Source organism: Gallus gallus, chromosome 4 (assembly GCF_016699485.2).
Source record: "Gallus gallus isolate bGalGal1 chromosome 4, bGalGal1.mat.broiler.GRCg7b, whole genome shotgun sequence".
Taxonomy (NCBI): domain Eukaryota; kingdom Metazoa; phylum Chordata; class Aves; order Galliformes; family Phasianidae; genus Gallus; species Gallus gallus.
In genome coordinates, this window is record NC_052535.1 from 25,964,285 (window position 1) to 25,991,488 (window position 27,204).

The window sequence follows — 27,204 nt, forward strand, 5'->3', positions numbered from 1 at the left end:
GTGCCTGAGCACTCATTCCTAGGAAAAATTATTCCTAATATCCAACTTGAACTTCTCCTGGCACAACTTCAGGCCATTCCCTCTTGTCCTATCACTAGTTACATAGGACAAGAGGCTGACTCCCACTTCACCACAGCCTCCTTTCAAGGCATTGTAGAGAGTGATAAGGTCTCCACTGAACCTTCTCTTCTTCAGACTGAACAATCCCCATTCCCTCTGCTGCTCCTCATAAGGCCTGTGCTCCAGATCCCTCACCAGCTTAACTGCCCTTCTCGGGACATGCTCCAGGACCTTGATGTATTTCTTGTAGTGAGAGGCCCAAAACTGAACACTGAAATTGACATGTGGCCTCACCAAGGCTAAGTACAGGGGGATGATCACCTCCCTGCTGATGCTGACTACACTATTTCTGATACAAGCCAGGATGCCATTGGCTTTTTTGGCCATGAGCACACTGCTGGCTTATGCTCAGCTGAGCATTGACCAACCGCCAGATACTTTTCCTCCATGCAGCTTTCCAGCCACTCTGAATCCAGTGTATCAGACTATTCAGTATGTGAATCATATTCTAGATGTGGCACCGGAAGGCCTGGTCTAGTGGTTGATGACCCTGCTCGTGGTAGGGGGGTTGAAACTAGATGATCATTATGTTCCTTTTCAACCCAAGCCATTCTGTGATTCACTCTGCCCCAAGCCTCTAGTGTTACCTGGGGTTGTTGTGACCAAAATGCCGGTCCTGGCACTTGGTCTTATTGAATATCATCCCACTGGGCTCAGCTCAGGCAGATCAACACTTCCTCCCAACTTGGTGTTATTTGCAAACTAACTGAGGATGATTTTTGGTATATTTAGTTTAACTTAATATGGTAGTCACATCACTTCTCACACCATCCCATGTGGATGGACGGCTGACCCAGGGAGGTCATGTTTATCTCCCCCTGGGTCAGTGCAAGCAAAACAGCTGCTATGGATCACTGTCTCACACAGAACAATGATGGGAGTAGGCAAAAGGAATGTGGAGCTGCGATAGAGACCACTGTGCCAGGTGCTGTGAGACAAGCTGCAAGCAACTGCAAGTTATGAGAACCATGCGTTGTTGTACTTAGCATGTTATTTGTACCGCTCTATATAAACAGCTGTGTGTAGTTATTAAATGGCTTGGCTACTAGAAACCAGATTGGTGTGTGGCCTCGTCCCTTGCCACACCTCGGCTGAATATTGCTCTCCAGGGGCTCTCGGACTTGTTGTCTGACAACAATCCCAGTCATTAGACATCATACTTTTTTTTTTTTTTTTTTTTTTTCTTTACTGTAGGGAGTATTCTTCACATGAGTTGAGCAGGTGCAAAATACAAGGTGAAATTCATTATAGAGACTAAATTCAAAATCATGTATTTGGAGGTACTTTGAAACAAATAGAGGGAAAAAATCAAGCAAAAAAACAACAACAAACAAAAAATAAACAAACAACATACAAACAAACAAACAAACAAAACCTCTTATACTTCTCCTATGTCCTACCAAAGAGAGGTTACAAACCCACCTTTGCAGAATATCAAATAGTGTACATTCAGGCAATTAAAAAATAAAATACTGGCAAAGGCTCACTTCAAAAGTACATTTATTTAATCTTGTCAGCAGTCATTTACAATCCAATTTTTAAAGAAGACAAGATTAAAATTATTTTCACCCACTGCACACAACATCAGATAAAAGAATCTTTTCAGTAATAGTATTTCATTTCGAGTTTCACCAGTCCGTTTAGTTTTGATATTACAAGTCTATTAGCGTTGTATTCTTGTGCTGAATGTTGATAGATTCTGACAGCTGTCACTGAGAAACTGAAAGAGACGATGTTTTCAAGTTGAATATGAATTTTATGAAATAAAGGTGAAATTTACTTCACCCACATAACTCATTGGAATCAAACTATACATGGATGAAGTACGTATGGCATGAAGTACTTGCTCTTGCCTCTACATTTGGTCTACCACATATTATGTCACAGTCACTCCACACTTCTAGAGAAAAAAGCCCAAATCTTTGCCAGTACTTGAATGTTCAGGTGAGAACTGTATGAGACTTGAATAACCATCAGCAGACCTGATCTCATCATCACTTCTCATACTAGACAATTCATCTGGAAAATATATTTCATAATGTTCAAGGGACCTGACTGCAACAGAACCTAATTCCCAGCAACTTATTTAAGTATTTTATGTAGTGTGAAGGTCTCCTCTGGACTTTCTGTTATCCTTGTTATCACCCTTGTGGACTACATAACAAAAGGAAGCCCAACTGTTCTCCCTGATACATGTTCTGGAGACAGAATGCTTCTATTATTAATCTATAATTAATTCATCTTTGTATAAAAATATTCATTTTTCTCCATATATAAATGGAGAAAATATATATATGTAAGTATATATAAGAAATATATATATTTACGTTACCTTTATTTGACATTAAAGATGAGTTTAATTTATTTATTTATTTATTTATTTATTTATTATGACTATGGTCATGGATTAGGGATCAGAATTTCTGGCTTTATTCTTATTTCCTATTATCTGAACACCCTAGTAGAGGATACTTTGTCTATAGCAATGAAGTGTTTGGCATTATCAGTTGGTCTACTGTATAGCAATTAAATTCATTTTTAGCAGTTAACAGGGCATTTTCATGCACTTTTATTGAATTAAAAGAGTTCTCATATCTTACAAAATATGTGTCCCAGAGTTACAGAGGGCCAAAAACCGGAGAAATAAGCTGTAGTTCATAGGCATAACTATTCACATTTTTCACAGGCTGATAGGAATGAATAATTTGCAGTGACATTGCAAAGATGGCACATAAACTGTTGGAGAAATGAGTCTGGAGAACTCTTTTTTAAAGCTGGTTCATTTATGAATTCACCGATTACAAACTGAGTCATTTAGTTGTATATTACAGTACTACATGTTTTCTGATATTTTACTGTGGAATCCCAAATGTATTTTATTTCAGTTTTATTTTCTGTCTCTGGCTACAAAGTATAGAATATCAACAATGTAGTCAAATGCTTAATAGCATGACATTTCAGAAAGTAAAAAGAGTTTCTTTGTATTCTCTGTGTAAATACATCGTCAAAAAGAATTTCTATGTCTTGCCTTAGTTAAATTCTGCTTGGCTCATGCCTTTCAAGGCAACGGTTCAGCTCCTACAGGGCTACTTTTAAAAAGCTGTCATTATTTAGAATGGATCATTTAATTAACCTACCACAGGGTTTGCAACTAAAATTAATCAGTGCAGGTATATTGTTTGTGTGAGTCACAATTACCAAGTAAATATGTTACTGCCAAATAGAGTTGATGAAATCCAACTGTACATAGTCTCTTAGAATTTAGGGACAAGCTTTGTTTACTCTTAATTATACTTAATGCCATTTACTTCGACTAGCCCGTAGCCTGTGTTGCTACTAATTGATTTATGCAGTTAGCAAAATACCTTTTTTAATACCAGTGTGTGACACTATCTAAGATGAAACTGCCTGTCCTATGACTGGAGGGAATAATTAGAGAGAAAATATATCAATTAAAATGAGCTTTATTAAACTGTATTTGTATCATGGATGCTGTTACCAAAACCTCCAAAGAGCTGATCAGTATTCTTGGCCTTGGGGCACTTTCTTAATAAAAAAAATATTACAACATCTTCAGTGACATTATGTAGCAATTGAATCATCATGTAAACAAAGAATGTTGATCCTTCATGTTGTGTTCTAAGCTCAGACATTTGGAGAACAGATTTAATGCAAAAATGTATTGTATCTTATTTGATAAGGTCATAAGATTATAGAGGTTATAAGATTATAAGATTATTATAAGATTATAAAGTTATAGATTATAAAGATATAAGATAGATAAGATCATTTGTTATGCTGTCATAGAAAAAGAAAATATATATACAAAACTGACATACTGTCAGACATATAAAAATATATTAATATGCAAACTTGATCTTTAGTAGAACAGAACTCAGCTTAGCTATTGTTTCAACAGTAGCTGGAGTGGTTCTCTAAGACAGTTTAGTTTTAAGGGTACTAGTTTAAATATAACAAATAATACAACCTCAAGATGCAAAGCCCTGGTAGAGTATAAATTCATACCACCTAGGCATTTATTTTCAAAATATGTGAAATATGACTGACCTGCCAGAAGTTTTGCTCATTCTGTTCTTTAATTGGATTTCCTACAGCAATCTCACCACATGTCCTCTATGCAGCAGTTTTGATTTCTTAATGCCTTCTTTGTAAATTCATGCTTATTCTGTTGGATACTCACTTTGGAGTCACACTGGACTTGAAGTGATGTGGTTGCTGAGCAGCCACTGTCATATCTGATAAGTTGTGGCTGTGAGGAAAAGTCTCTGGTGACTGGAAAAAGGGAAACATCACTCCCATTTGTAATAAAGGAAGGAAGGAGGACCCAGGGTACTACAGGCCAGTGATCCTCTCCTCTGTGCCTGGGATGATCATAGAACACATCCTCATGGAAGACATGTTAGGGCACATGAAGGATGAGCAGGTGATCCAAGACAGTCAGCATGACTTCACAAAGGGGCGTTCATGTCTGACCAATCTAGTGGCCTCCTATGATGGAGTGACACCACTGGTGGACAAAGGGAGGGAAACTCAGGTCACCCACCTGGACTTCTGCAAGGTCTTTGACATGGTCCTGACCACATCCTTATCTCTAAATTAGAGAGGTATCAATTTGAACATTGGACTATTTGTTGGATAAGAAATTGGTTGGAAGGTTGCAGCCAGAAGGTTGCTGTCAATGGCTGTATATCCGGATGGAGGATGGTGATGAGCGGTGTCTACCAGGGGTCCTTCTTTGGATAAGTACTCTTTAACACCTTTATCAGTGACATAGATTATGTCTATGTATAGATTACATGTGAACGTAATGAGGTTCACCAAAATGAAGTGCAAGGTTTTGGGTTTGGGCCAGAGTAATTCCAGGTATGTATACAGATTGGGTGAACTCCAGGGATGCTACATTATTATGAGTAAGACTAATACAAGCAGGCTAGTAAGGGATGCTATATGTCTTATATCACTGGCAATTACAGTGAAGATAATTAGGGAATTAAGATTACAAACCTGAAGATCTTAATGTCCTGAGTTTATGGAGTTATATTTAAGAAGCACTTCACATTCTTGAATACTGCGCAACAAAGAATTAACAAGGTACAATCCAATCTTCAATAGAAATTTCTTTGAAAGATGACATCCACCTGTGGATATAGTGCATACATTTAGCCAGTGATGATGTTTAGTTCCGTATGTTACATCTTTTCTTGAGTGTGAAGCCCTTAGACTTTTGGTTAATAAATGAATTCATGCTGTAGTTAAAAATTATAATATATTTCACCAAAAACTTGGAATTAATATAACTGTGTGAACCTTGGTAAAAATAATATGTAGTTATCAAAAACAGATCCCAGATGTTACACAATATATGGTTAATGGGAAGATTCAAAATTTTTCAGTAATCGCTGATAAGTGTTTGCTTTTCCTTTCCAGTTTTAATGATTTATCATTTGGCATACTTTTCTGAATTCTGAACAGTGCCAAAGAAAAAGAATGTTTTAGATCTTATTAGTGTTGACACTAGCCAAGTGTCTGTAATTACAGTTAGAGGTTAAAATTAAAAGAGGTGATTTGTTCATGAAGGTTTCTAATGAATCAAATGGGCTCATGCCAGTATGAAATTCTGAATACCTTTTCTGGCAAGCCTGTTTAAACAACTGATACTTTGTTCTTCTATGATATATTCACTAATTTGTTTATCCTTTTTCACTGCAATAGATATGTAGTGTAAATCTGTAAAATTCTGTATTTGCAATGCATAGTATTTTGAATAATTAGTTTTTGTGCAGACTGGAAGTTAGGAAATTTTATGGTGATGTTTTCTGAAACTACAGCTCAGTTTGCATTACGTAAGATGTTTCAAGCTTCTGACTAGTGATTTGCCACAAAACAGTGGTATTCTTAGATGGGAAGAGACATACAGGAAGAAAATGCACATACTTAGAAAAAGGGAAGAAATTTTTTGTTAAAATTCCATTGATTTTTAGCTGCTATCAATTGAAAATGCAGTATCTGACTAAGACAAAAAATGCATTAATAATGACAACTTATATTTTTATTCTCTACATTATTTTTAGAGAAAGTATCTGTTGTTTTTACATTATTACATTTAAAAATGTTACATTCATGTAGTTTCCAATAGTGCTTTATATCCCAGGGAAAGTAGAAGTCCTTTATAATTATGTATAATATTTATTTAATCAAACAAACATTTTACAGTGGATTTTAAGTTTTTAAGGTGTGTTTTTTTTGTTGTTTTTTTGTTTTTTTTTTTTCATATAGACAATTGGCTACATTGGAAAATGTTACCTAAAACAACTATTGATTTTAAACATGCATTTTGAAGACTGCACAAAATACCTCTTACTTGGCTCAGGTATTTTGCAGGAATTACGACAGTTTTTTAAAGTCTGTTTATTAATAGTTCACATAACATTTTTGTGTACTTAGAAGTCTGTATATACCTGTGATGGATGCAGTGAATGTCTGTGCTTTACTGCTGACAGCACTAATCTTACCAAGGAAGTACTGGAGAACTTGTTTGGCAGCAGTGGAAGGCATGGTGGAACAATTCACCCTGCAGCTGCAACTAGGTCACAGTGAGCTAAGTCAGCTTAGGAAGTCAAACCTTAATGTGTGTTGTGGGGGACTTTTAGTGTTTTTGTTTTGGTTTTTTTTTTTGGTTGGTTGGTTTTTAACCATGGAAATAACATCCTGAAAACCCTAATGTGCAGCGTAGTAGCATTTATCACTGATCCAAATTAAGCCTGGAAATCCTGTTGGGTAAAATATTATCTATTAAAAATATTTAAATATTTAACATTAAATATTTAAATAATTTAGTAATGAATATTTAAATATTTAAATATCATTTAAAAATAATATAAATTCAGCTTGCTACTAGAAAAAAGGTAAGAAGCATTTGAATTTCAAGCATATTTTAAATGTATTGATCTTATATATTCTTGCTTCTTACATGTCTCAGTTTTAAACAGTTCTTCATATGAAACAAAATTTTAGCTGATGAAATGAAGAAAGTCCCAGAAATGTCTTACTATATAGAGTTTAATGTTTCACAACTGTTACTGATTTCTGGTCAGAAAAGAAAACTTTTGAATGTAGACCATAATCAGAGATCAAAGATTCTGCTTTGCTTTATTAGCTCACTCAGTTTTTGCTGGCTCAGTTTTCTGATTTGTGAATCCCAATTCACTGTTTATAAATATGTAGGTCACTCTGACAGTACTGCCTCCTATTTATTTCCATGGAAGCTACAACACAAACAAAATGCACAATAACACTATTTGATAGAGCAAATTTTCAGTTCAAATCCTCAGATACTATTTTTCAGCATAGTTACCACCAGTAGCAGATTTGTGCAGATGAACTGATAAAGATGCTCTTCATTTCATAGTCTTACAGCAGTGCATGGCCATTTGGAATGTGGCTTGTCTTTCACACTGCTATCACTACTACCAAAACGCATCTCCCACTGCCTCACTGTGCTACTGTTTGGTCTCCATAACTGCTCAGCAAGCTTCCATTAATCTCTATGAGAGCAATTGTTTTTTTTTTTGTATGGAAGAATTCAAGGACATATCTTTGTTTCATATGCACTTGCATATCAGATGCCATTTTGTCAGACCTCCCTCCCCTCTGCAGCCATCTGTGTCTCTGCAACAAAATGTAATGGAATATTGGTGGGAAGGTTCAGTCTTTGCTTCCACACCCCACCAACATCCACCTCTGTTGTCATAGGAGGTATTACTTTTGGAGCAACCCTCATATACATGCTGTTGACTTCAAATTTTCAGATAAGTTATTCAGTATGGTGATCTGTTATATTTTTAGTAGATATTTCACTTCCATTTGGGAATTCTTACTTTATAATTTATCTGATTTAGATTAGAATTATCTAAATCTAGTCATACAGTTTAGATCAAATTGAAATCTGATGAATTTACATCTGATGATCATGGAAATAAAGAAAATTCAAGCTAGTAACTCAAATATGTGTTTACCTATTTATTTATTTTTTTTCTATTTCTATCTCTGCTCTTTTTCCTAGATCCAATTAGATCTAATAGCTGATGATGGATAGAGTGACATTGTTTCCTCAGCATCTCTACAGAAATGAAATGGGGAAAAAAAAAAAAAAAAAAAAAAAGTGTTAGTTTTTCACTTAGATCACAAAGAAAATGCATTCAGTTCAGATTATTGCTGTAGGATCCCGATGATTTTTCAGGCACAATCCACTTATAGTAACAATTACTGAAATTCACAGGAAAAAAAAAAATTAAACAGAATTTAATGTGTGAAAGCACAGTTTGCCGTTGGAAAATAATATGTATTCCTGAGTCAGCTATCAGGTGGAACCAGAAGTGTCTGTGGGAAGTATAGGAGTCATAGAAAAAATGTACATCTTGATGTATATCTTGTGGTCTACAGCACAGAGTGCTGTCATTAGAGGGACCTTGACAGACTTAAGAGGTGGGCCCAGGTGAACCTAATGAGGTTCAACACAGAAAAGTGCAGGGTTTTGCATTTGGGCCGGAGGAACCCCAGGCATCTATACAGACTGGAAGGAGCAGTCCTTGAGAGCAGCTCTGCAGAGAAGGACCTGGGGGTCCTGATGGATGACAAACTTAACATGAGCCAGCAGTGTGCTCTTGCAGCTTGGAAAGCAAATGGTATCCTGGGCTCCATCATGAGAGGGGTGGCCAGCAGGGACAGGAAGGTGATAGTCCCTCTCTACTCTGCTCTTGTGAGGCCCCATCTGGAGTACTGTGTCCAGGTCTGGAGCTTTCAGTACAAGAAAGACAGAGAGCTGTTGGAAAGGGTCCAGAGGAGGGCCACGAAGATGATCAGGGGGCTGGAGCACCTCCACTATGAGGACAGGCTGAGGGAGCTGGGCTTATTCAGTCTGGAGAAGAGAAGGCTGTGGGGTGACCTCATTGCAGCCTTTCAGTACCTGAAGGGAGCCTATAAACAGGAAGGGAGTAAACTCTTTGGAAGGGTAGATAACAGCAGGACAAGGGGGAATGGTTTTAAGTTGAAAGAGGGAAGATTTAGGTTGGATGTTAGGGGGAAGTTCTTTACCAGAAGAGTGGTGAGGTGCTGGAACAGGCTGCCCAGAGAGGTTGTGGATGCCCTCTCCCTGGAGATGTTCAAGGCCAGGTTGGATGGGGCCCTGGGCAACCTGGTCTAGTAAATGGGGAGGTTGGTGGCCCTGCCCAGCAGGGGGGTTGGAGATTCATGATCCTTGAGGTCCCTTCCAACCCAGGCCATTCTGTGATTCTGTGATTCTGTGATTCTGTGAAATAGTGTTGAGATGGCATCCACATTTAAACTTGCTTCTATGGAAGCAGAAAACCTAAAATTTCTTAAGACTGAGCTACACACATCTTGCAAGCAGTTTAATAGAATTGTTTAGTTAGCATTATGTTATGTGATCAGAAGTGGGACTGTACTGCCTGGAAGGCACTGATCCATTGCCAGACTGTAAAAGGGCTAGAGACTACACGTTGCTGTTACGAGTGCTGTGATCAAAGTTATCAGCCTCATTCCGTACACAGGTGCAGGCTGGCCTGGGATCTGTGCTGGAGCTTGGCCATAAACTTCTTTCATTTTCCTTTTCACATCCTGAGATCTGCTGTATATGGTTTGTGGCTCCTGATTACGTGATGCTCCTGGTAGGAGGAAAGTTGATCAGCTTTTTATATTCAGAACAAAGGAAGAATGTGTTCTGTTTTGTTTGTTTTAATTTCTTGACATTTGTGAAATTGCATTTTTCCAGTCATTTTCCTTTACATTTAACTGTACAATAAATTATTTTTGCAAATGTGCTGTCTTCTAGCTTTTAATAGACTGTATTATATTAGAATAAGTAATTTCAATATTAAAAAGTGTATTTGCAACTTGATGTAGGAATTTTTTTTAATTAAATAACAATGAAAAGTACAAAGTAGAAGTAAAATATGCATCATACCAAATTTAAAATAATAAAAACATATTTGATGGGTTTTTTTGGGAGAATTTTAGTCAACTGAGCATAGTTTACCTTGTTAGAAATTTCATATTCTATAAAATAGTATGACACAAATACCCTGATATACAGTATAATTATATTTTTAACATTTTTCAGGTAAGTAGAATCTGAGAAACTCAGAGAGTAACTGACTTACTAATAGACAGATAAATAGCTACAATATTCTTCCAAAAACTGTGTTTTGCAAAAAATTTACTCTTGGTTTTCCTTTCTTTCCTTGGTATTAATTCCTTCTTGGAATCTGTAGCTCAGCAACCCAAAGTACACTCTTTTTAACGTGTATAAACTGCAGTTTAAGAGTATTTATGCAGTCAAATTGTTTAAAGAATTAAGTATCTGATCAATATGGCTATTATTCTCTAGTTCTTCTACTTAGTTATTGGAATTGCAAGGTAACGCAATCCCCATCATGAATAATACAACAATAAAAAAAAACAAATATGATTTAAGATTCTCTACTGACTTGGTGAAAAACTGACTTGCATTTTATCCCTATGTATGAAATATCCATCAGGGGTTCTATTTGACTGTGTTTTCATCAAGGATGCTATTTGTTTGTACTGGTTTTCTTATAGATTATGCTCTGTTACCATGGAATTCAGAAAAAAATTGACAGAGAATTCTTCTGACATCATTTTCTGAATGATCTATTGCCTTTAACAGTAAGGTAACTGGAAAAGGATAATCTACACTAGCATTTTCTCACATGCAGGAATTAGTTCAGGTTGAAGAAGCCTGTGTATTCACAGTTCTCAGAGGGTCATTCTGATTATCTAATGTGACTCCTCACTGTAGGCCAACAAGTCTTTCATCACATCAGTAACAAGGGACTGAGCTATGATAATATTTCAAGTACTTATTTAACATGTGAGAGAAAAAAAGGAAAAATTTATTGGAATTTTTTTCAATTAACTGAAATATTTATTAGTAAATCCTGTCTTTTACAGGAATACTTACAGTGCCATGTCCACATAGGTGTGGTAATTCCACAACATCTCCGAAGTTCTGTAGCAACAGCATGAATGTATCTTAACATCACAGTACTTGCCCCCGAAAGAGTGGCTGATGTAAGTAATTTCTATTTCCATTAGTTTGCACCCTGGAAATAAAAAAGGTCCAAAAGATGCAGTTGAGGCTTTGTTAGGGTTTTCTGTCAGTTTGGTAAGAAATGGCTAATTTTTGATGGTCTGACAGAATGCCATCCGAGATTGCACAAAGTGACTGTAAGGTCAAATATGGAGGTACAGAGCGATCTGTAAAGAAAAGGCTAAAAGAAAAAGAAAAAATGCTTTCAGTACTGACAGAAGAAGTGTCCAAATAAAAGATGATGATAAAGGTCATAAATCAGACATCACAGTTGCCCCTAAGTCATCAGCTGTCAAATAAATTTTTCTTCGCCAGAAACACTCTCTGTATTTGTCAGTGCCCTGCATGCACAGGCCAAGTAGATCTCAGGGAAAGGAGCAACCAGAAGACTGAGAGGCTCCAAGCAGAAACTGTGAGAAACAAGGCACAATTTTGCCTGTGGAACTTACCAAGAATATTATCTTAAGGCCACCCATTTAGGACTGGTTACAATTTTCCTAACATAAATTGTTTTCTGTTCTTATATAATAATTTGATAGACCGATTTGTCAAGGATTTCCTGACTCATCTGACTGAATGAAATTTTCTGTGATTTTAAAAGCACAGTCAAAAATTTGCTGTTGCTGTCACTGATAAAAAACAAAATAAGGAGAATAAGTATAGTTGGGATATATCTTTTTTTTTTTTTTTTTTCTAGAAAATATTAACAACTCCTTCATACGAACTTTTTTCTGGCTGTGATAAACCTTTGAGGTTCTTTAGGTTTTTGTTGGGGTCTAGAGTGATGGAGGCGTTACATTACCATCTCTAGAATCATCTTGTGTCTGTTAGTAATTCTCCTGCAATACACTGCACATTACTGCCTTTATGACACACTGCTTCTGGTCCTATGCTCCTGTAAATCTTTTCCTTTGGAGTTCTTAAAGCATATATGAGGGTGCTGAGCCAGAGGCTGCAGTTTCCTGGCTGTCGCCTGATCAAGCTTCACAGATCATGCAACTGAAGATCGATCTGAGAGAAGATTCAAGGGACTACTGACATCCTTTCAATTTTCCTCAGTCTCAACAGGGTTTTCTACTGTTGCTTCTTAAGTTCAACAGAGTAAGGAAAGAATGGGAAGCACACTGTGCAGTTGAAGTCAGAAGATGTGGAAGGGAGGAGAGGAAAACTGAAGGAAGCACACTTCAGAGACATTGGTACAACACAAAACTGAAGTATAAAGCCAAATGTTTAAATCATATGTAACTGGTGAACTACTCCTGCCCTGTTGTGTCTTTCTCCTGAAGCAGTTATGTTCTTTTACTCATAATGCCTTTGAAGCACTGACTGTAACTACAACTCAAGTTTCACCAGAGTACTGTAGAATTGGAAACAGGAACCTAGTCTTTATTACAGTAGGGCAATTTATAATCTGGTGAGTAGAATCAAATGTAGTGCAGTGCACTACAGGAATAGATTCATTTTACTTGTCTTCTTTTTTCCTCACTATTTTGCTTCTTTCCTAATATAAAATTTATTACTGGAAGTCCAGAGTGCAAAATTTTGCCATTTTAAGAAGATTTGTAGAGTAACATTCCTAATGTAATTTAAAGACAGGGACTTATTTTTTCATCTGATGAAATCCTATTGACTTTTTTTATTCATATACATTTTCCTCATTCATTTTGGGAAATCATTTTTCACCACTGTAAATGTACACAGCTTCACTGAAATTAAACATCAAAGAGTTATCAGTAAATTGCACTAAATTATAATATGCTTTTGAATCAAAGCCACTGAAGTATTTGTAAAGATTATTATTGCCTTCAGTGAGTTTGGACCAGGCCTTTTGTTGATAACTGGAGGTAAGCCCATTTCTGACTTTTCATGATATTTAATTGCAATAACAAACAAAATCCTCACACTTACTGCATAGGAGCCTCCCATTTTTACAGAATGGAAATGTTATGCAGGAGGTAGTAATGTAACTTACTTGTATTTGAATCCAGCAATCATTTATACATTATTCTGTAAGTATTTGCAAAAGCTGTATTTGATTTATATACATCTTGAAACATACACTTCTTTATGAGATTTTTCTGGTTGTAAATTCCATATTCCTCTCATTGTGTTTTCATTTTTAATTTACTACAATCCCCCAAAGGCCTTCCTTTAACTATTTTGCTTGTTGTAAATTCAGCAGTGATATTCTTTAAACAAACAGAGGCACAGAACATAATTTCCTGGTAACACTGTTTAGAAAATGGATCAGAATAAAGACCCAAAGCTATGCTGATGATGAATTAATTATGAGATTCCAGGAAAAACAATACATTGACACTTTACAAGTTTGGGAATGCAACCTTGTATAATGTTGAACACTAATAAAGGATTTTTTTATGCTTATAGTATGAATAAAGACGTAGCTCCCTAATAATCAAAAATGTGTCAGCAAAATGTAAATAGTAACTTCTTATGCTTACTTCTCCATTTAAATTATGGAAATCTATCTTTATTTTGTAAACAGAACAAAAGAGAATACCTTAAAATGCTGACTACATGATAAGATATTTTGACTGGCCTTTTCTCTCATGCAATCTTTGCCTTAATAGTAAAAATTTTCCAGTCATATATCATTAGATTTATCAAGAAAAAAAGAAACAAACATACCGTTCTTTCTATTGCTTTTTCAGTAACAGATTGTTCCTTTTCTTACTTTTACATTGATTATTTTTCAAGTTATCTATAATACTCATATGCTTAGATGTCCTTTACTGAGCAACTCACAAATATTTAAAACTCTCACAAGTCCTGTAAAATCAAGGTATTTTATTCTCATTTTGCATTGTGAGAACTGAGAAAAAATACCCAAACCCAGAATACCAAAAGGGGTGCAATTCTCATTGAAATTAGTAGGAATTAGATCTCTAATATGCCTTTCAATATTTTTTTGAACTGAATGAAGCTGCTGATGGTTTCTAGCAGCAAAGACAAACAACGTAGATGAGAATTGCATATAAAATTTAGGAATTTTATAATTTTTACTAGGTGTTTAAGTTCTTTTGAGATATCAATAGATTCTTTTTTTTTTTTTTTTTCACTCACAGTAGACCTCAATCAGTATTAAAAATATTATATTACAATTATGCTTCTCTCATTAAATTTATAATATTTTTATTTCCCCATAGGGGTTGAATCCAAGCATTCCCTTACTATTACAGGCATTTGTTGCAGTTGGGAGTGAATAAACTGACTACCCTTTCTTCTTGTTTACTTACCTTCTCTGACTTCTTCACACAGTTTTCAAAATCTTATCCATTTCCATATTTTTTATTGTTTAATGTTCCTCACTACTCCTCCTCCTCAAGATCAATAATATTCTTATTGAGAATTCTGTTTCTTAATGAGCTAAAGCAGCAGGCAAGTTTTGGTCCTCTTTTCATTTTGATCGTGTCAATATTTATATATTTTTTATCAAGCTGGAGTGCACATATACATACATATATACATCCCTGTCTCTTTAATGTTTTCAGGCTTTTTAATGGTCAACCTGTTTCTATCCACATTATTATCTGATATTACGCAGTACTGGCTTTGATCTTGGAGAAAACTGAGAGTATTTTGGTTGAATGACTACTTCTAATCTGAAGTTTGGATTGTGGTTCCAGCTTGTTTTATGCAGATTGGTACCATCCTGGGCAAGCCACTGTAATTGCAGATTAGGTTTTCTAAAATGCCTAACAACAACCAACATTTTATATTACATGTTTAAGGTCAGCCTGAATGCAGAAAATGAACTGTCAGTGCAAAAGCAAAGTTGTTAGAGTAATTAAAAAAAAAAAAAAAAAAAGCTAAGCATTTTATTTTTGAAAATTATTACTATTAAAAATATCTTTATATTTCTATGAATTAGTAACAATATTGTGTAATCATCAGACAGCTACTAGTCTAAGTAAAAGACTAAAAGAAAAGAAACAGCTTTTTGGGCCTGGGCAGTGCATTTATTTTTCAGTCTGGGCTCTCAGCATGCTCCATTTACACAAGAGAAAACCCTTCAATTATAAGATCCTTAATTTACCCAGGAAATTTCATAAGGAAAATGATTAATTACTTTAAGCAATCAGTTTTACAGATAATCACAGTTCTTTATTTAAACTGAAAAGCAAAAGGGGATCTCATGAATAAAACATAAAAGGGGGAAAAAAAGAAAAAAAATAGCTTTCAATTCAATAAGTGTGAACTCAGCATAGAAATATTTCTTCAAGTAGGCAAATCTTGTTAAAATTATGCCCCTTTTCTTATTAGCTATTAATTATAGGATTATTCTGTATTAATACAGTTGGAACATGAGCTTCAACAGAAGTGTAATAAAAAAATCAAGTTTCTGTTAAAATGTCTCGTTGCTACACATTCTTTGATTTTTTTTTTTTGGGGGGGGGAGGGGTCCAATTGATCCTAATAACCATAACCAATAACCAAAAACTGAAAATAGAACAAGAAAACCAGTACTGAGAAGCAGAAGAGAGGTCTTGTAGTTATGTGTACTTGATTTGTATGCAGTGACTTCCTTTTCATACAGGTATCTTGTCCAAAATGGATGAGAAAATCCTTATCTTCCTGGGCGAAACATGACATGGAAGGTGTATGCTTACATCTTCTGAAACTCATAGCATTTTCTGTGTCTCTCAAACTAGTGCTGTCTTTGGAGTCTGCAAGCTAATCCAGGATTATACAAACAGAAGAGGAGCTCCAGGAGTGGCTTTTATTATTAGCTGACTATTACTCAGGTAATTCAAGAGCAACTGGGTAGAAACACAATCATAGATATCAAAGTAATTGCAGCATGAAAACCCGAGGCATGTATGATAACGCATCAAAAACAGACATCATGCATCAGAAATGCTATTTGCAACTTAAACACCTGAATTTTTTGGTAGGTCTTCAGCACTGATAGTCTCAGTAATATTCGAATGGACTATTCCAGACAGTGGAAGAAAATAGAGAAGGAAAGCTTTTCCATACTTCAACAGTCAAATTCTTGTGGTATCCACCATGTTGTCTGATGTTGCTGAGAAATTTGTCCGCCGCAGGATTTATTTGTTGGTATTACTAATGGACCAGGAATCACTGTGACCAGAGACATAGCAGACCAATGCTTTCTTGAGCACTGAAGTTTATACTGTAGTTATTAGGACAGAATACAAGAAACATCGTCTGATAGGTTGATAACTGTTTACACTGAGTGATATGAAAAAAAAAAAAAAGGAAATGCTTCTACTGGTAAGGAGGCATTCTGAATAAATTTTTTTCAAGCAGTCAGGTTTCAGCTGAGAGGCATCTAACTTGCAGCATGGACATTTGTCATTCTATAGGTCTGACAGTCAGGATTTTTTCTTTTTTTATGTTTTCATTTGTAGTACAACTATATCACTTGATAGGATTTCTTTCTGGTAACTGTGGACCTGTAAGATTATTTTTCTTTTAGTAAGAATTATTTTGATTTCTCTTAGAAAGAAAAGTTCATATATAAAATATTTCTTGGTAGAAAATCTGTCTCCCTTAAAGAATACTTCTGTTTTCTGTTTTTGTATTGACTCAGCCCCCGAGGATAACACATCTATTTGGAACTGGAGCTTGTCTGGATTTGTAGGCTCAACTTAAAGGTCAGGTTTGAGTGATGGTGTGTGACAATGAAGAGTGCGGTAAAAACTTATCTGAGAGCTACTGCATATTTGCAACGATGACTGCTTGAGCCCCTAAAAGAGGAAGAACTCTTTCTGTATTCCCCTCTTCCATCAAAATAAATAATTAATTAAATAAATAAAACCACCAAACAACAACAGCAACAACAACAGCAAACAAACAGAAAACAAAACAAACAAAAAAACCACTCCATTTCTGTATCGATGAATTACATAAATAACTCACAATCTCGAATCAAACCATTACTCTTTTCATTCTGGGTACATATGATAATGAAGAGTGTGTTATTGATTTGTCTGCTTCTTGCATAGTCACCATATCAGTCCTCATTTTTTCCCCTGTTTCTAGCTCACAGAAAACATTCAGTTATGTATGCTAGGGAAGAATGAAATGTGTGGTTGACTAATCCCTTTACTCTTAAGGGAAAGCAGAATACTTCTTCACAAGAAAGTAGCCTACAAGCACATTTTTGTGAGAGCTTTTTTAGTCCTTGCTTTGTTTGTACCCTCAGTTTGCCTGTGACCTTGAGTCAAATAATCTTTTCATTTATTTCCAGCATGAGTCCCTGTCTGTCACAAAGCTGCAGAGCAGCTGACATTGGAAGTACACAAAGCTCCTTCCAGTTGTTTAAATAGGGCCTTTCCTGCCTTTCCTGATGAGACAATGTGTAGCAGATATGCAGAGAAATATCTACCATGTGTTCTCCTCAATGTTCCCATGTTCTCCTAAGATGCTGTAATGTTGACCAGAGACATAGTTCACTAAATCCCAATCCACTGTAGTTTGAGCTGTCTGAGCTATGCTGATACCCTTGTGCTCCATCTAGGATATATGCTGTGTGCGCTGGCACTACTGTCACTGCCTTAAGCACTGCTTTATATAGATCAAGCATTTCACAAGTACCAATTCTATCTAGAGAGATGCTTGCAAAGCAATGAGTTTTGTATATATATATGTTACAAAATGTAGATTTAATTTAGGAAGAATGGCTGATTTATGTGATATTCTTTCAACGGGAAGATCTCTGTGTGATCTCTCTTTGCTATCCTTGTTTTAATACTTTTTTTTGTTGTTGCTCTAAATCTTTGTTTTATATTTAATTTAAAACAAACAAACAAACAAAAAACAGCAATGACTTCTAATTATTTGATCTAAATTTTTATCACCTGGGTCTGGGTGATGCTGCTAAAAACAAAATGAGATGCTAGACAACATAGACTATAATTTCTGTTTTGTTTTTCACTAACAAGTACCCTCTGTTGATGTAGAAAAGATAAGAAGAGAAAGATCTAAAGGCTTTTATAATAACATTTTAATTTAAAGAGCCTACATACTGAGCATAACCTGAAAGTACACTCTGAGACAGTTTTGTATGTTTTATGTATTAACCAATCGTCTGCTTCTTGTGGAGAAATGGGGTTCAGGAAAACTTTCTGTACCAATTATCTTTTTAAACAATCATAGAATCATAGAATCACCAAGGCTGGAAAAGATGTCCAAGATCATCCAGTCCAACCATCCACCCATCGCCAGTATTTCCCAATAAACCATGTCACTCAGTGCAACATCTAACTGTTTCTTGAGCACTTCCAGGGACAGTGACTCAATCAGCTCCCTAGGCAACTCATTCCAGCACCTGACCACTCTTTCAGAGATGAAATTTTTCCCAATGTCCAACTTAAATCTTCCCTGGTGCAACTTGAGATAATTCTCTGTTGTTCCATCACTAGTTACATAGAAAAAGAGGCCAACAACCACCTTGTCTCAGCCTCCTTTCAGGTAGTTTTAAAGAGAGATAAGGTCACACCTGAGCCTCCTGTTCTCCAGACTAAATAATCCCAGTTTCCTCAGCCACTCCTCATCAAGCCCCTCACCAGATTCATTGTCCTTCTCTGAACATGCTCCAGGGCTTCGATGTCTTTCTTGTAGTGAGGGGCCCAAAACAGCACAGTACTCAAGGTGTGGCCTCACCAGTGCTGAATACAGAGGGATGATCACTTCCCTGCTCCTTCTGACAACACTGTTTCTGATATGAGCCAGGATGCCATTGGCCTTCTTGGACACCTGGGCACGCTGCTGGCTTGTGTTCAGCCAAGCATCAACCAATGCCCCCAGGTCTGTTTCCTCTACACAGTGTTCCAGCCTCTCTGCCCCAAGCCTGCAGTGTTGCCTGGGGTTGTTGTGGCCAAAGTGCAGAACCTGGCACTAGTTCTTGCTGAATTTCATTTCACTGACCTCAGCCCATTGATTCAATCTATTCAGATCCCTGTGTAGGGCCTTCCTACCCTGAGGCAGATTAACACTTACTCCTAACAAAACAAAACATGTTTTATATTGACATAGCCATTTGAGGAAAGATGCAGCACAAAGAACCTTAGACAATTATTATTTAAAAAATTTTAGAAGCCTTTGAACTTTACTTGGTGCAAATCACAAAGAAATTACTGGTGTATATGGAACTGCATGGGGACTCTGTATGTTCAACCCTTTTTTTTTTTTTCTTATGCCTAAACCACAGGATATGGAAGAGGGGTTTTTGTTTGTTTGCTTTACTGCTGAATAAATTTACTCTGGAAAACATAATCTTAGGTAGATGTTCCAGGGTTCCTTGACATAAATGTAAACAAAATAGACTTATTTTTATTCGCTAATCTCGTTCCTCCCAAGTCTTACCTGTAAGCTTTGAGTTGCTAAACTTACAAAAGACTTTCAGAAAAAAACAAACCCAAGTGAGGAAGTTGTCAGAATACATGTGCCAGGCTATGAAATCAGAGAAAGTATGTGTAGTATTGTTATATTTGTACTAGAAGTAGTTAAGTTCCTGATTCCAATGTCATTATATATATATAATAATGTGTCTATAACATTAAATATTTCAGTAACAGCAAAATCACAGTTATGTCTTATGTATAATCAAGATTTCCAGAAAGTTTTTAACTTCAGTATATTGTTTGCTGTAGCTTGCATGAGGTGCACTGTTCTAGCCTCCGAAGGCAGCAGGGACACTAATGGACAGGCGGTGGTAGAAGGCAGTGGTGACTATATTTATCATATTATGATGCACAAAGATGAAACAAATGTGGAAATAAGCTGTTATGAAAAGGAGACATGAGAAGATTATGTATCAGAAAAGTGAACAGTCAATAATGGCTTTTGTTGGGATGTTGTGACAACTGGCTAAGTGTTGTGAAATGTGGGCAGACAAAGGAGACAGAATTGGGGATTCACTGGTAATTGGTACTGCTGATAAGGAGCTGTCATTAAGGTCTAGAATAAGATCTGATAGCAGAGGAAGCTATTCATCTAGCTCAACACATTCAGTTCATTAGCAAACAAAACACTGATCCAGGGAACTGCTAAGAGGGTGGACAAGTTTGCTCATAGTCAGAAAAAAAAAAAAAAAAAAAAGAAAAGAATGTGTTGCATAATGATAATGGAGGTAACAGTGGAGTGTGGGTAGCATAAACAAGCAAGCATGCATTCATCCACACAGCAGAAAGGCAAAAAATTCCAGTACATACCAGAATGTTCAGAAAGCAAGGAGCTGTTCGTTAGCATAAAAACAAAGGGAAAACTATGAGAACTATAAAATGATAAATTATATATAAAATTTTGGATGCAACTACAACAACATGCTAGGCTACATAATGCCGAGACAAAAGTCATGGTGCTCTAGCCTCAATTTGATGTCAGTGGAGCTATAACAGCTTACCGAGTCCTTAGTCTGACATTTCATGCAGTGGTCTGAAACCTACTCCAGAATTTCCAAATAGCTTTGTAGGTACAGAATATTCAGAATTACTACTCTTATTCTGATGTCCCACATACATTTACACATTTCATAGAGCTATAAAATTAATGCTAGCTGAAGGTTTTTCACTGCCTCCCCACTTATGCATCACCTCTGCTCTAGAAATATTTCAGAGAGGAGTGATCAGGTGTTACACAAAAGTACAAATATTGTTATAAATTGATATGTATTTCTGAATCTTTGTGTGTGTTAACACAGGGAAGACATAGATTAAGTTTAGTTTCTGTAAGTTTCCTATATTCATTCACAGAGCCATAAAACTGTATGTTATTTGCCTGGCCAAATTGATAGATAATTGTGATATTATCAAAATTTGCTACATAGGTGTACGAACTACTAATAATAGGATCTAATCCCATTTCTTGTGTTTAAGCAGTATCCTGCTTTGCATCAAGTGCTTGAAATCAGAGGCAGTTCAATCTGTTAAATGTTAGCTAATGCAGAGTTTTATACCTTAAAATGAAGAGTAAGGGATTTAAATTAGTCACACCACCCTAGATTAAGGTGAGGACCCGTAAGAGTGTTCTGGATTTGTGTATCTAAAGGAAAATTCACAACAACTTAAAGTAACTATGGGTTTCCAAAAGGACAACTTGCTATCTTTTATGTATTCATTCAATTAAATTTAAGAACTAGAAAACAAAAATGCCCTCCAGTGCTCTGAGACCCTGCAACAGAAGTATGAAAAAGAATAAATGTGAATTATACAACTATCACTGCTGCATTATCAGTAGCAGATGGTTAGGTATTGTCTTGTTTGATTTTTGAAGTTTCCTAACAAAAATATATCTATTTCTATACCAATCATTGGCCTTATTCACCTTTCTACTGTTTACACTTAAAATGCAATTTTGAAGTGAAAAAAAAAATATATCACTTTTAAAGAATGGAAATCCTTTTCATTGTTCTTCACTGCACTCTGAATGTTATCCACTGTGTAAATGTTATAAAGGGGATAATGATACAATTTATATTCCTTCTAGATCCAAATTAGCAGGTTCTTTGAGGTAAAATGTGGATGAATTTCCCGTAACCAGACTGAAGTCACAAACAAGATAGATAAAAAGTGCCTGCGGTTATCTTCAAATGAAGTTACATTGCAATTGTGTCCAATATTCTTTATTACAAGGTGAAGACACTCAGAGCAAATAGAAAGTGATGGTTTTTTCATTCTCTATAGCCTTTGTTATTGTTTTGCCTTGTAATCTTATGTATATAGATATAAAACAGAAAAAAAACCTCAACATTCTGAAAATGGTATTTTAAACTATTTATAACCTTTATTTTCTTAGAAAGCTATCTAACATTTGAAATATACAGGGCCTACTAACAGGGCCTAATTTTGTTGTTTTTTTCTTGTTTGATTGTTTGTTTGTTTTAGTAGCTAGAAGTACATGACATCATCTAACTGCATTAAGACTCTTACAATGTTTGTGGTTACCAACAAATTACATGGCCAGGGTCATCACCCCATCCAACATGCTCCCCTTGTACATAGTTCACTCTTTTTTACTCCGTGTTTTGCCCTTGGAGAAATCTATGGCTATTTTCACTTCCCAGTGCAACCATCTGAGAAGCCCAGGTCTGATTATATTTCACTCTTTCTCTAATAATTTTTTATAAGGAAGAATAATATCCCATAGGACCCTGCTTTCTTTCCATGGTCCCCAATATACTGCACATCATTCATCTCGTACAGACTATGTCTGTAATTACTTTCTTGATTGTACCTTACAAGTTCCCAATATCCAGGTCAACAACTCATATTGTGTGCTCAGTTTCCTTCCTTTCTGTAATAGGAATAGGTTTTTTGTTTGTTTGTTTTTTTGTTTGTTTTGGCTTGAGATTGTAGAGTATGTCTTACACACCAGTCCTTAATTTGCATTTGAAAATGTTCCTGTGCATAACAGTACAGACTGGTGTGCAGTAATGCAGATATGGGAGTACATCTTATGTCTGAGTTCTGCTATATTACTTTGCTGTTTGGACATATACTACTGTATATGTCAAAACATTGTTATATTGTTAAGGCTGAAATTATCAAGAGAAATTACTGTCAAAATGTTGTCAGAGTTGAGTGAAGTACCTTCACTACTATTTCTCTATTTGTTACTTTAAACTTTATGCTACTAGAAACTTTACTGTACAAATCATGAATATATATGTATGTATATATTTAATGAAAAATGTGGATGATTATTTTCTAGATGCATTATCTTCCATACCAATTTTTGTTTGTTTGTTTCCAAAATATTTCAAAATATATTATAAGCTTACTTTTACTTATAAACAAAAGTTCAAAGCATGCTTGGAACAAACTGTAGTGACTTTATTACACAGAATTGCTTGAAATGAATGTTAGATGCTTACCAAACACAATATTAAAATGAGCTGAACATGAAATACATTGCAAATTGCAAATATTGAAAATTGCATTTTCACCAGAAACTAACAGATACATAAATTATAATCAGGTTAGATGTGTTATTTTTACTGTGATCTCTATGCGAAATGATTTGAAAAAATACTTTGAAGCCTTTAGTATGCTTGCTGTTCTTACTACAGCTTAGCAAGTAGGAGTGCTGAAAATGATATCAAATCTGACACATCCAAGTACAGCTGGACATGAAATAGGCAATAGAATCAATTGAATCAATAACAACTGCATTTAAAAGTGTATTTTGACAGACACAGAAGAAAACTGAGAAGCTCAATAATGAAATCAAATAACAGCATTTAAAAATATGGCCTTTCTAGTCTTCATTGTGCATTTCAAAAAAAAAAAAAATAGAAACAACAAAAATAAGGCTTCACTATGTGTTTCATCTACTTATTTTTGCAGTTGTGCATTGGTACTATTTAAATACATGTTACTACTAAGAAAACTCCATCTTAATTGAAATTTTTATATACTTTCAAAACAGAATTTGTGTTAAAAGAAATCAGAGATCATGATGAGATGCTGGAGTGATTGGCAGCAACAGGAAGCATAGGATAGATGTAAGATAGCCATTCCCTCTCCTCTCCTAGCTTGTAATAGTCTTCCAAACTGTTTTGTCATTTCATCCCATTCTGTTATTCACAAGCACGCTGTGTGAAAAAGCCATTACAAAATGAAAGGAAAAACATAGGCTGTGAAATGTGTACATAGCCTTACAGTATTTTTCTTAGCCAGTTCATCAGGCAACAGAAAAACAGCCTTGAACACTCTTGTCAAAAAGGAATACGTTTAAAAACACATTGGCTCCGAACTCACCATGGCATAATATCCTAAATTATGTTTCGTTACATAGATATAGTTTTTAATATTAAGGTTTTTTGTTTTTTTTTTTTCCAGAAGAGGATACAAGAGTGTCTTCACACTTTCATATATTACAGTGACTACATGTTTTCTAATTTTTTATTACTTCAATTGTTCTTACATTCTGTAAATTTTCTGTTTAAAGTTTATCACATCTGATCAAGTTCTGCATTTCACTTTCTTTTAGATTTGGTATATTTGAATGCAGAGGAAAATTATTGCTGAAAATTAACTAATTAACTAAAAATCATAGTTCTTACTATGTTTACTATATTCCAATCAGTAAACCTGTTCATAGTCCTTCAAAAAGACTGATGTCTTTGTAAAATACACATATTTAAGGAAAGTGGAAATGAACAGAAGCCTGCATAATAATTCCTCTTTGAAGTCTGATCTTGCTAATTTTTCTGTACAGTCCAGCTGACAATATCTTGCCTTTTTTATCTGTAAAATAAAGGGCAATTGCATAGTTGTTGAAATAATTCTTGTCTTCCTGGTGAAATTAATCTGATTTTGATTGAAGAAAATCTTGAGAATTTTGTTACTCCACATGACTGTACACTTCTCCTGGCACAACCAGGCAGAGTGGCAAAGAAAAGGAACTGAGTTGAGCTGCTCACCACTGCTAACAAAACATACATTAAGATTAATTTAAATGGATGGGATGGTCCACTCTTTTAGTTTCAGGTGAAAAAATAAGCAAAACTTCCATAGCAGTTAGTATATTTCTTTTGTTGTTGTTTTAGTTTTTTCACATACTCTAAAGATAGATTTAATTGTAAAAGAAGATCCAAATACAATGTCAACAGGCAGTCTTTCCCTGAAGGCTGTGACACAGAAGATGTCTGTTATTATTAAGATCTAGCTGTAACCCATGCATCTGTTAATCTTCTTGTATGTGCCATAACAGGTCATTTGTAACTGAAGGCTGAGTCAAAGAAAGAATTTCTTTCTTATAATAACCTTCCATGAATACAGGCTTTCTTTGATTTTTCAAGATGAGAGGCTTTATACATTTATGCAATTTTTCATTTAGAGAAACAATTTAGCTCTTTCACTGGCTTTTTCTATTTCCTGATTCCTAAGAGAATTTACTCAAAATGAAGCAGTGTACTTAATGCCTCTAAGATGCATCCTTTAAAATTCATTTTAGTGAGTTTTAATGAAATGCATTGCAGGCGTCTGAAGAGGGGGGAAACAAGTCATGAGCAACAAATCACAATCTTTCAACATATTTTGCATCCCATTCAGGCAGATGTTTGGCCTCAAGACATGTAAAGTGAATGGATTTGATTCTCTCTTGGTCTCCCTGCAGTTTGAACTGGATAGATGAAAGAAGTTTAGCAGGAAATTAGCGAAATGAAGGAACTAGATAAACAAAAGAAAAAATGCTGGAGAATACTGTAATATGTAAATCTGGGACTAGTTCTATTTTCTACCAATCTATTGTATAAATTCTACAAAAAATGTAGGTGTGGTAATAGCTTCTATACAAGGATGTGATAACTCTATTAAGAGAGATTAATACTTCTAGTGATGGATGAGATTTATTTCATTTGTTTACAAATGTAAGACTAGAGTCTAATCTTTGAGGAGTCTAAGTGAATAAGAACAGAAAGTTGTTTCTTTTGTGTTGTAGTGTACTGGATACATTATTTGACTGCAAAGCATATATTATTGCCTTAACAAAGAACAATGTTATTAAAAGTCAGTTGAACCTGGCAGTTGGTTGGCAGGCCCAGGGCAAAATCTGAAGTACCTTAATTAATTCCCCTAACTCGATTATTGCAGTCCCTTAAAATTGCACTGCCTACTGTGTCAGTACAAATGGCAAGATAGTTAAGTACCTCAGAATAATAACCCAAAAATACTACATAAGATGCTGAAGAAATTAGCTAGGAAAGGTAAACTTGAGAAGTGCCACCCTATGGCCAGTCAGTAACTAACTCCACCATGTGAGAGCAGAACACAAGGGCTGTGTACATACTACAGGTAATGTATTCTAACTGACACTGCTGGAGCCTGGTTCTTGAAAGATTTTGGTGCCTGAGATCTTCTGAATGCTTGTTTTTCCACATATATGCAATCTTAGGACACCAACTAGGAGCTTTAGATGTTCAGTTCATTTATTTCAAAAGAAACAGAAAAAAAAGAAAAAAAAAAGTAAAAATTACATCTTGAGCACAGATATATTACTTCACAAGCATGCATGAAATCTTTGAAGGAACAATCTTATTTCTCTTACTAATCCAGGCTCTGCTACTTTCAGAGTGATTCTCTCCCATGCCTACTGTGAGTATTTTTGTGTGATTTTATGTGAGTGATGATTGAAGATGTGTTCTTGTTTGGCATTTCAGTTTTTCTCTGTTGGTTTTGTTGTCTCAGTAGTGTCCTCTGTAAAATATTCATGTTCCATTAGTTGTTACTTGAGGTGCATCAGTGATTTAACCGGCCTCAATATCTTGCCAGTTGTAGATGTTCAGTGACATGATTTGTACATTCCCCAGGTTTAACCATTCCTGTCCGGGAAATCACAAAAATCTCTGACAGCTGCTTGGGAATTCTCAAGAGCACCCACGGTAAAGGGGAACTTATGCTATACTTAGATATATACGATATAGATATATCCTATTCTGTCACATCAGTATTTTGTAGAAATGTGACCACTTCTTGTAGTTGCTGATATGCCTAAGACTTTATTTCAGGCAAGGACATGTGGAGAAGTGTTATGCAGAAGATACACTACTGTCCTTTCCATTGCTATCTTTTGTCTTGTACTTTTTTCTAGCTTTGATGTGACTCAAACCATTTTGGTACATGTTAAGACGTCTTAATGTCCTGAGTTCTTTCTAATGTAAAACTGCATACTGGAGCCAGTAATCAGACATAAGAATTTAGGCATTTTACAGGGCTTCATGTACAAGACTACTGATTATTATCTAGTTGTTTTATTGGGACATCACTTATATCCACCACACACATCCAATGTCAAAATCACACAGGATTTTACACTGTCAAGACTTTATTAGCAGACATTATAAGAATTTCCTGGCATGTGTCGTAGTCTGTTAATTGTGATGAAGAGTTGCAATCCCAAATAGCTTCATTATTAATATTAAAAATAAAAAAGAAAAAAGAAAA

At 35.4% G+C, this 27,204-nt stretch overlaps 1 long non-coding RNA gene across 2 annotated transcripts in view; it reads left to right on the forward strand.

Annotated features, from left to right (window-relative positions):
* The first annotated feature begins 4,595 nt into the window (after positions 1 to 4,595).
* Positions 4,596 to 27,204, forward strand: part of LOC112532358 — a 47,724-nt gene continuing 25,115 nt past the window's right edge. The window contains exons 1-5 of one of the 2 annotated variants that reach the window (XR_005859503.2): positions 4,596 to 4,745; positions 11,131 to 11,250; positions 12,329 to 12,465; positions 15,943 to 16,035; positions 16,848 to 18,485. This is a non-coding gene — a long non-coding RNA (uncharacterized LOC112532358). Of the gene's footprint in view, positions 4,746 to 11,130; positions 11,251 to 12,328; positions 12,466 to 15,942; positions 16,036 to 16,847; positions 18,486 to 27,204 lie in introns of those variants that run through there. The other variant, XR_005859504.2, reaches the window with a different exon arrangement.